Here is a 10,685-nt window from a genome sequence, read left to right as displayed (position 1 = left end):
ATTGTTATCTGTTACAATCAATATCTAAGATGAGGCAATCCGAAGTGGAACACCCTGAAACGTTTCCCAAAGTTATCGTCATTGGAAATAAGGACTGCGTATACCTGGCTTACATACAGCATGAGTAGCTTCAAGGCACCCTAGAGAGCTCCTAGAGGAGGAATTGAAATCTGTGCTTCTGAATAAAAACCCACATTTTTCTTGCAAGTATTTCCTACCATGACGAAGCAGTTAGATTACGCCATCCCCTCACTCTCAAAGTTGCACTCACGGACTTTGATTTTTCTGAAGAACACTCGGAGTGAATTTAATGTAAAAGAAGGTTAGGAATACATGGCATTAAATAAATTACAAAGACCTGGGCCTTGAAATCATAGGTTCTACCTTTCATTTCTAATCCAAACTTTTAACTCCTTCAAAAGAGGATATAACCAAGTGGCACCAAGAAAGCTCAGAGAAAAGGAAAAGACCACAACGTCCATATGCAGATGACTTTCATCCCAGAATCTGGGCTTAAATATCTCGACGCTAACAGGAGATACAAATAACATTCTCTTTTGATCTGCCCAATCCATACTGCACTGCTAATTCGTTCTACATATCTTCCAAATGAATAAAACAAAAAGCAAAAAAAAAAAGCTATGCATTAGTTTACTTAATATTTGAAATCTAATTTCATCCTGAAAAGAATTTTGTAAGTTAAGTATCATTAACCTCCTTCTATCGATGATGAACCTGGAATCTAGAAAGGTTAAATAGCTCACCTGGGGTCAGACCTCTGATAAAGTGGTGAAGCTGGGTTTTAAACTTTGAGCTTTAGAATCCAAGTTCAGTGACTTGTCCCCTAACTAAATTACAGATAATGAATGATAATAAATGAGCAATGAACATGTCAAAAACTTGGTTAATCAGCATCCTTACTTATATAAAGGACAGTCCACTCGATTATCTGTTATCTAATAATTGATTTAAATAATGATTAATAAGTACAATCATGTTGTCGATTGTGATTCATAGAACTCAGTCCATGCCATAAAATATTAATCACAGGACTATGATGGAAGAGACAGGGGATTAGTCAAAGGCATACTAAACCACTCTCCCCCAAGACAAAAGTCAACACCATGGAGATTATTTAATGACACTGTAGAAGCTTATCTCAGCCACAAGTCTATTGTCACACCCCCTCCCCCAAAGCTGTCTTCTAAAGGTAGGAATTTAAAGGATCTCCCATGGCCCTAATAAAAATCCATCCCATCTCTTGCTGTTTCCAGATCAACGAGAAGCATATGGGGCAGTCCATCTGAAACCACTTTCAATCCTCTAGAAGCCACAATTACAGAGTCTTTAGAAGTAAACTTCAGTGTATTCAATACATCCATTGAGTACTATTTTTTATTGAAATAGATAGCTATTTAAAGGAAAAAATACTGGGGAATGCTTTCAAACAACTTCAAATACTGTATTACAAAGTTAATGGAAAGAGCACAGAGTTTTCAGGGAGAAGGTCTGGATTCAAGTTCTGCCTCTGCTCCTTACTATTGGTTGGCCTCTAGCAAGTGACTGTCTTAATGTCAATGGTCATATCCTTAATTTTTCAGAAGATCACTTTAAGGGTTTATTAACACAATTTGCATTGAAGCACAATATAAACTATACATTTACTATGCAATCTAAATTATAATCAGTAGTTCCTAATTTGACATTTTTATAAACATGTTTTTTGCAATTATTTTCTTCTTTTGAAATGAAATCACGTGTCCTCAAGGTCTAGAAAAACCAAGAGGTCTTGTCTAAAGCCACTCTCACCCCAATCTAAACTAGAACCCCTGTTATGCTCTTTCATATACTCGATAAGTTACAGCAGTTACTGAAGTCTTATTTAAAAAGAAAAAAAGAAGAGAAAAAGAAACTACAGACTATTGGCTTAAGCTACCAAGCTCCTAACCTGTAAGAATCCAGAGTATTCCCATGTTTTTCTGCTAATCCCAGAGCTCTTCTGCCTGCTGTGCAACCTTTATTTAAATTCTCACTGATCTGGGCACAAAAGGCAGCTCTTTTATAGTATTTTCACAGATAACATACTGTGTCAAGCTTTTCATAAATTTGAAGGATCCCAGACCACCTCACAATTCTCTCCCCATTTTTGGGGTCTACCTGCACTAAGTCTCTTCTCTCTCTCCCTACATAGGACAACCAGTAAATCCACCCCGTACCCTACCCCATGTATTCAATGAATGGCTCCAAACAGACTCAGAGTCTTCAGTATCTTCACTCTCTCCCAACTAAGCTCATTTCAGTACTTTTTCAAATAATTATGATTCCATTCACAGAGCAATTTCTACTGTCAGCTGTTAATATAAATTTTTACTTCCTTATTATGTTTATATTTAATTGTACAATTATTTGTTAATTATATCCCCATTTGGACTATCTATTCTATGAGGGACCATATCTGTTGTTGTTGTTGTTGTTGTTGTTTTAATAACTGAATTTCTAGCACCTATACATAAATTCTCAGTATGTTTTTATTGAAGTTAATAAATGAGAATGAATAGGATCTAAAATAATATAGGAAAGCAGAATACAGTGCAAGTAACTAATTTACATTGAGTTCCAGTGACATTCTCTTTAGGTGTTTATACCTCAAAAGGAAATTTCTCCTCGTTTTCCACATTACTTAAAGGAGGGAGGAGAAGAGGGGAGAGAAGAGGGGGACAGGAGGAGAAACCAAATACTTTAATGGTCAATATTTAGATTGCATTGGATTTTTTAATGAAACGCCTATTATTTTCCTCAGAGAATTCTTAAATGGTATTTCTATTTAGTATATTTAAGTAGAAGGTCAATGAATAGAGACTTCATGAGATATACATTGGTAAGAAATCACTGAAAAAAAAAACAAAATAATTTTGTAAAATACTAGAATCTCTGAAACTATATTCAGATACCTTTATTACTTTGTTACGCTTGAACAAATAAGGATGCAATTTATTGGCCTGAATGTGGAAATCAATAAAATCCATTCTGATCCCTGTTAAGTTTCAAAGAATTTCCCAATTTCTGGTTGGAATGAAATCAAAATTTGGACCAGGTGGTGTATGCTTTTTCTCTCTAGATGATAAGGAAACCTACCAAATGGCACAATAGACTTTAATATTATGGGAAGCGCATCTGCCATTTGGTCTACTTTCATTCTGATGAAATGGTTTGGGGTCAGCGCACAGTTGCAGCTCCTAAATGCAAATCACTGCGTGATCCCAGCACATGGGATTACATCAGCGCTTTTGATGAGAGGACAAAATCAATACGGAGGTCAAAAGTGCACCGTTGGGAGGAGAGCCGCAATCAGGCAGAGGGATTCCCCAAGCTTGCAATTCCCCTGACAGCGCCGTGGCAGGAGCGTCCTTAATATACCGGGCGACCTACCGACCATGCAGAGCACAGACTCCTGAGGGTTTATCTCGACCCACACTCATCTCTGCACCGACTTGATTGGATTATGTTGTGAAGTTTGCCAACAAAATGCTGACATGTAAAACCAAACTTTCAGAAAATCAATACCAAATAATTGCCCAGGCCTTGCTGTAAGATAAACTGATCCTGTACATTATGTCCCTTCAATTCTAGAGTGTAGGAAGCCAGGGAGCGAAGGGAGCTAAGCTGTTCTTATTGTGCATAATATACCTTTATGTATCAGCAGGCAGCACAAATCATTTCCTTCCCCGCTGCTCAATGCCCAGTGATTCCATCTCTTCTATATTCATTTTTTGTACCAGACTGATGCCCTTAAATGCTATGCTGCTGTCAGTTCTTGAATATCCCTTACCTGGCAGCCAAAGGGAGTGCTTAGGAATGAATCTCTTGTCCCCACAGTAAATGTCTCCTGGTAGTGATATAGTTTGATAAGTTTAAGAAATAGACCACAATATCAACCACACTGTATTTTCCATAAAATTATGCCCTACAGAATGCACTTTTCAATTTATTTTTATACTGAATGGATAAGTGATGAGGTGAAACAGATACCAAAGGCCCTTTGTTATTGCCATCTTTCGGTAAAATGATTTCTGTACCAAACAGTATTAAAAGTCAAGATATCAAGCCAATTATAAGCAGAGCATATGTGTTTGTTTATACTTCAGTGGCCAGAGCTGTTCTGTTACAGAAATTGGAGCAAGAACCGTATAATCCTTCACATTCCTAAACTTAATTTCCCCTCCCCCATTAAAAAAAAGGATTTATCTTTTGGGTCATAGCTGTGTGTCTTCTATATTATTGGTTCCAAAATGTGATTTCAAGCTTAGACAACAAAGCGATGGCCTAGGAAAAGGCAGATTAGTTGCCAAATGTATGAACTCGTAATTCCTACTCCATATACTATCTTTTTATTATTGTGTTAAGAAAAATAAGTAGCTGAAAATATTTCAATAAAAATAACAGACATGCCAATTCAAAACTCTTTGGATGCTAAATCCCTGCCAACCATGTTCATCTCAAAGATATTGTATTCCCATTTATAGAAAAATCTACCAGATAATATAATTTGGAAAGGCAGACATAGAACAGAGAGGAAAGCAAGGAATAAAAAGAAACTATGTCAAGGTATTTTAGCATGAAATTGGCTTGAACAGGAGAGAAAAAGGAGAGAGCCTATAATAACTGATGCTGGAATGCATATTCACCTCCTTAGAAATATATTAATTTTACATGATTGCTCCTTTGCACTTTATAACAGAAAGAAAGACCCTGTTAACATTAGTCCAGCTTCATAGTTCAGCCTCATCTTTAATCACATTAATTCAGTAACATGTAATTGGAAGATGAAAGAATTGTGCTTATTTACATAAATATAAACGATAAATGAGCAATTCCTGAATTGAACCAAATCAATACACACTGCATTGTCATGTTGACCTCACTAGTATTGAGGTCAATAAATGTGTGAATCCTGAGAATAATATCCCATCAAAACCAGAGGCAAATCTCCAAGTCTCCAGGGATGTTTCCATCACTCCTTTATCCACTAGTCTGAGGCGAGCTGATGAATGTGTGACAATGTTAGATAGATGGAATGCAACATTTGGAAGAGAGAGAAAAAAAGACCAACCATAGGGATCCACTAGCTGATATCTAGTATATATTGTTGGCTGCTGCTGGGGAAGGTTACTCACCAAATACGGGAATGATAGAATGGCCTATTCATGCTGATGTTTCAGCTTAACATCCTGACTTGAAGACCAAGAGTATAATTTATTAACAATTGGAAATCTGGCACAGTTATGCCATATTTACAGCAACCCACTAGAATTTTCTGTTTTGCCACCAATTTGTGCCAGGCTATTGTAGACTTGTGAAGATTATGTTTCTTGTTCCTATTAACAACTCTTGATGAACTCAATTACTTAACATTATCTAGAATTGCCTTAAGAAATGGGACCAGCTTAAGGTTTTAGAATGGGGAAAAAAATCAAAACAAAACAAAACCCTGCAGCTTATTGAAAAAAGAAAGGCAAGATTGGTCTTCTGTAACTAAATCAAGATTACTCCTATACAGCAACTCCTAAATTACTATCAAAATTATGCTACCCCTCAATATTCAAATACCAGAATAAAATAAAGTCAACAAATGCTTATTGACTATTTACAAATTCAGACTATTCATCAGAATGGAGTTTCAGGATCATTTATTCTTTGAAGGCAATTTATCATCTGACGGAAGATTAACAAAATGAAAAGACAGAAAGAGATTTTTAAAAAATGGGAAAACACACCAAAAAAATGTATAAGACAAGACCGTTTGGCTATCTTATCCCTTATGCAATTTGAAAAGGAGGTCACTTTTGAAAGCTAAAAAATTATCCATGTTAAAAAAAAAATAGCCTCTATTCCTAACTACATAGAAACTAAGACTTAAAGGTTATTTTAAATAGAAGATGGGATGTGAAAGAGTTTATAGGAAAGGTGTTTTTAGATTAAATATTTTAAACATAAATTTTTGAAAACTATATACTTAAAATATTAAAGAATTATTATTCATATTAGGTGCAATATTGAAATTATGGCTGGTTTTATTTTTGATTACACATTAAAATTTCAGGAAGAAATAATATGTCTGGAATTTGCTTTAAAACAATCCAGAGGGAGAAGTGAGGGGTTCTGTCTATGAAACAAAATTAACCATGTGTTGAAAAGTTAAAAGTGGTTGATATAGCAATGGAGGAGACTCATTATACTCCTCTCTACTTTCATTTATGCTTGAAATTTTGTATAATGTATATAAATAAATATATCTACATACACTTTAAATATATATAAATTATAAGTAGATATGTGCCTGTATATGTAGGTAAGTTTCTATGGTTATATCCATATCTATACCTATATCTATATATAAATTTAAATATATATAACACACATTCATATTAGTTAGACTACAACGTAAGTTTATCTTCACCCAGCACTGAACACTGGTTCTCCAGCTTTTTTGACAAAAACCTTAATGCCTGCCTTTCTTGCTTTTAGTGTTAATTCACTCCAAATTCACTCCATGTCAGGCCTGTGCTAGGTTTTGAAGATACCATAATCACTGACAAGGTTTCTGCCTTCATGAAGTTTACATTCTGGAGAAGATGCTCATTTTTCAAACACACAAATAATAAGCGAGAGAACCACAGACTGCGGTCAACATTCTGAAGAAAACAAACAGAGATAGAAACTTGAGAAAGCCACTTGAAGGAAGGTGGCCACAGAGTTCCTCTTTATGCAGGTGACTTTGGAGCCAAATTCTTAATGATGAGAATGGGCCAACCACATAGATGTTGCAAAATATTTAAAACAGAGGGATTAACTGAGGCAATGATCTTAAGATGGGAATAAGCACAATATGTTTAAACAACTAAAGGTCAGTTTCATTGAAGCACAGGGCTGACAGCATAGGTGGGGCATGAGAAAAATATAGGCTTTGTCTTTACAAGTATTTATCTTTATATAATGCATATCCTTTATAGAAATGGATGTATATTAATTCCTAAAACAAATATGTGTATCTTTTACATCCTAAATACTAACTGTATATAACTTTAAATTTAAAATGCATTTGTGTTATGACAAAGGCGATATAAATTCACTAAGGAAAGATTAAGAAAAAAAGTCAAAAGAAGAAAATTAAAATGAAAGACTCAAAATCTCCTCACCCAGAGAGAGAACCACAATTACCATATTATTCTTTCTATCCTTTCCTTCTGTACTTTTGATAAAATACTGCAAAAAATAATATATATACAAATTTTAATCTCATTTGTTTTACTTAACAGTACAGTGTGAATAGCTTTCTATCTCAACTATTTATTACACATTGCATTGTGTGGATAATATATTTAGTCAATTCTTCAGCATTTGGCATGTAGATTATTTCTGCCTTCTTTTTTTTTCACTATTATCCATAGCACGAGATGAACACTTTTAGAAAGTTCTGTGTAAATCTTTAATGATACAAGTCTTAAACTGGAATTCCTAGCCAAAGATCATGCACACTGTTCATGGCAAGGTGCTTACTTTTCCTGGAAGAGATATACATTAAAAGAAAGGTAATTGTCCCCACAATTACCCCCCTGAAAATGACTTCCTTTTAATTTCAATTCTAGATCTTCAGACATCTGTCTGCTGGCTTAAATCTTTGCATAGTAATAATTCCCCCTAGGATGGCATAGAGGTACAAACTCACACAGAGAGATCCTAATAAAATGTATTGAATTCATCCTTCACATAAAAGAAGAAAAAAAAAGGAGGTGAGGGTTAGGGAAGAAGGTGTTTGTTTTTCTCTTTTACTTGGGGACCATATTTAACTTATGTGATAAAGTCTAAATTAACTCAGAGTCCAACAGAGTTGGAAAAAAAACTTAAGAGTTTCCTTATTTTTATTCTCTATTCAATGGAATGTAAATCTCCTCATTAAATATGGTGCTGTAAAATGAACATGACTTTATTTCCCAGGATCTGAATATTGCAGTCAATTAATGCTACCTACAATTGGAAATTTTTCTTCATCTTGTCCTCAAAAAGTGAAAAATTAATTTGCTATTATTATTATTACTATTTTACTAGTTTGCCTTCTGTTTTCTCCTAACAATTTCATTTTCTCAAGTTTTCTATCCCTGGGTCTACAGTACTCACACCCTAAGCTTACTGCCTCTTGACTATTTTAGAATTCTTTCCATAGTCAATCCTTTGTTCCTCTCTCCTTTTTTGTTCCTTTGTTTTGTTTTGTTTTTGTTTGCTTTTTGCAGCTACTCTCTTGTTTTACGTGTGTTAAATGGATATTTTCCTGGTCCAGCTTTTCTGAAACGCTAGAGCAAATGTGAAACATTCTCAAGAAGTGTTCTTGACTCCAGAACTTGCTCTGAGAAACTTGCCTTTGCTCACTATGGGAGAAACAGCCCTAGTATCCACTTAAGAACGTAACACATTGACTCTTAAAATGTAGCATTTTGTCAGGATCAAACCATCTTAATGTTTGTAATTTGAAACAAAGTTAATCGAACTTCTCAGGCGCAAACAAAGGTTAGTCATGTATTTACAAAAAACCGACTCTAAACAGAATGTGAGGGCAGGAGAGCAGCCTTAGGGTGGCGGTGGCGGTGGCTCCGCGCGCAGGGCTCCAGGTGGAAGCTGCGCCAGATGCAGTGCCGAGTCTCTGCTGCAAGGCTAGCGGATGGCTGAACATGAACCATTGCTTCGTGCACCACATCCAGTGGAATCCGCATGCCGGGGATAACAATGACAAGAAGGTGAAGCAGGAAGCCAAGGAGAAGGTGAGGAGGCGGTACACACCCGTGCTGACAAGGCCGCGGGACCCCCAAGAGCACCTGCCCTGGCACAGAGGTGGCTCTACCCTCCCAAACACCCCGGACTGTGAGGAATCCAGTGAAAGCAGCTGTAGTGGAGGCGAGGAGCCACAGCATTCTGGCCATCAGCTCTTCTGTGTAGAGTATGAGGCGGACAGTGGAGAGGCCACATCAGTTAGCGTGTTATCAGGATGAAGATCCAGAAAGGCTGAGTGAGGAGGTTTCAGCACACAGGACCCATCCATGCAAGAGGCCCTCAAGTTGCACTTCAAGGAGGAGATTGAAAAACGCCATACCTGACACAGACCAAGCTGCAGGCATTCCCTCCAGGCCAGAGTCACTGCCCCGGGAGCTCACCCCTACTTTGGGGATGCCAGGACCAATCCAGGCTGATCTTGAGACACATGTACACAAACACACACACACCTCCCAGAGCTGCTGGAAAAGAATGTTGTGGGGACTATGCCTGATCACCTCCCTTGAAACCAGTCTTTCTTGTATATTAGCCTATTTGTCCAGCCTAATTTGGATATTTTGAGAGTTTTGTCTGGCTAGCTTGGTGTTCTAGAAGCAAGGACTCCCAGGAGAGCCAAGGTTTATGAAGCCTTATGCCAACAGCGTCCTGCTTTCTCACTGAGTTCATCTGTGCCCTGGGACACCTGGCTACTGTTGCTCCAACCAGCCCCATCAGCCATGTTTGTTCCTTTCTGCTGTGCTTCTGCTCCCTTTATTTCCTGTTTGCCTCAATATTATTTATTATTTTTTACCTCTGTTTCTTTGCTCTTTCCTTCATCTTTTTCTTCATCTTTCCTACCTCCCAATGCAGCCGTGCACCTCCAGCTGCTCAGGACTTGGGAGGAATGGGGTCTTAGGGGGGTCTACCTTTCTAACAAGCTCTCCCAGTAATCCTGATATTAGTACAGTGGGAGATGTTTATTTCTAAGGCCGACGTGCAAGCATGCCTCCCTCCCCTTCCACGGCTTTTTCAAGTTTCTGCCATACCCTGCTGCTTTGCACTGTCTAGATAAGGAGACTTAGAAAGATGATGCCAAAACTGAATTTCAAGGATTTCTTGCAGCAACGCCTGCTTTGGTTAGGACTATAGAATTCTAGCTTTCAACCTCATCCCTAAAGAGGAATTATCAAAACATGCTTGAAAGTGCCCCTCCAAATGTGATTTAACAGTCTAGAACTGCTAAAGGGAAATTCAACAGCAATAATTTCCTATTTGGAACCCTAGTTGCAAAGATAAAAAATGGCACAACACCACAGAGAGTGAAACGAACCTGTCTTGTCTGCTCTTCCCCTGTCCCATTCTTTCTCCTTTCCTGTGTCCCAAGAGTGTTATAATCTCTGAACAGACCCTTGGAATAAAGATCCCAGGAATACCAGTACTTTCACCTAAGTGAACATTTTTCCTAAGGCAGGGTTAAGCTAAGGGCTGAGAAATCCACAAGGCATCCTGTTCCAAGCCACTGCAGTTTTCCAGCACATTAACCTAATCCCAGTGACTTGAAATTTGGGGTTTATGTGAACCCATGAGCACTGAAACTTCTTGAAATCCAAGTCCCCCTGCCCCAGAGGTTTCTCTCCATCAGGATCTCAAGATCAATCTAGCTGGTCCATCTCAGCAGCTTTTCTCTTAAAGTACATTATTAAAATGCAGTTAGCCACAGCTTAGAGTGACAAAGGAATGTGGGGAAGGTGAGTGGGATGGATAAGTTAGAAGGACCTGTTTACGACAGAACCAGAGTGCTCCTAACGCACAGAGCTGGCCCAGGGTTAAAGGCCTTAACCTTGTCAGTCCTGGGCTGAGTTCTACTTTAAAGGAGAAAGTCT

General features: G+C 37.6%; 1 pseudogene; it reads left to right on the top strand.

Moving 5' to 3' along the window:
* The first annotated feature begins 219 nt into the window (after positions 1-219).
* LOC129084123 (UPF0561 protein C2orf68 homolog) lies at positions 220-9,146 on the top strand (annotated as a pseudogene).
* Positions 9,147-10,685: the final 1,539 nt, after the last annotated feature.

Source organism: Pteronotus mesoamericanus, unplaced genomic scaffold (genome assembly GCF_021234165.1).
Source record: "Pteronotus mesoamericanus isolate MK-2021 breed Mesoamerican mustached bat unplaced genomic scaffold, CSHL_Meso_final scaffold_174, whole genome shotgun sequence".
NCBI lineage: Eukaryota > Metazoa > Chordata > Mammalia > Chiroptera > Mormoopidae > Pteronotus > Pteronotus mesoamericanus.
Note: the sequence above shows the minus strand (reverse complement) of the source record. Positions and strands in the feature narration are given on the sequence as shown.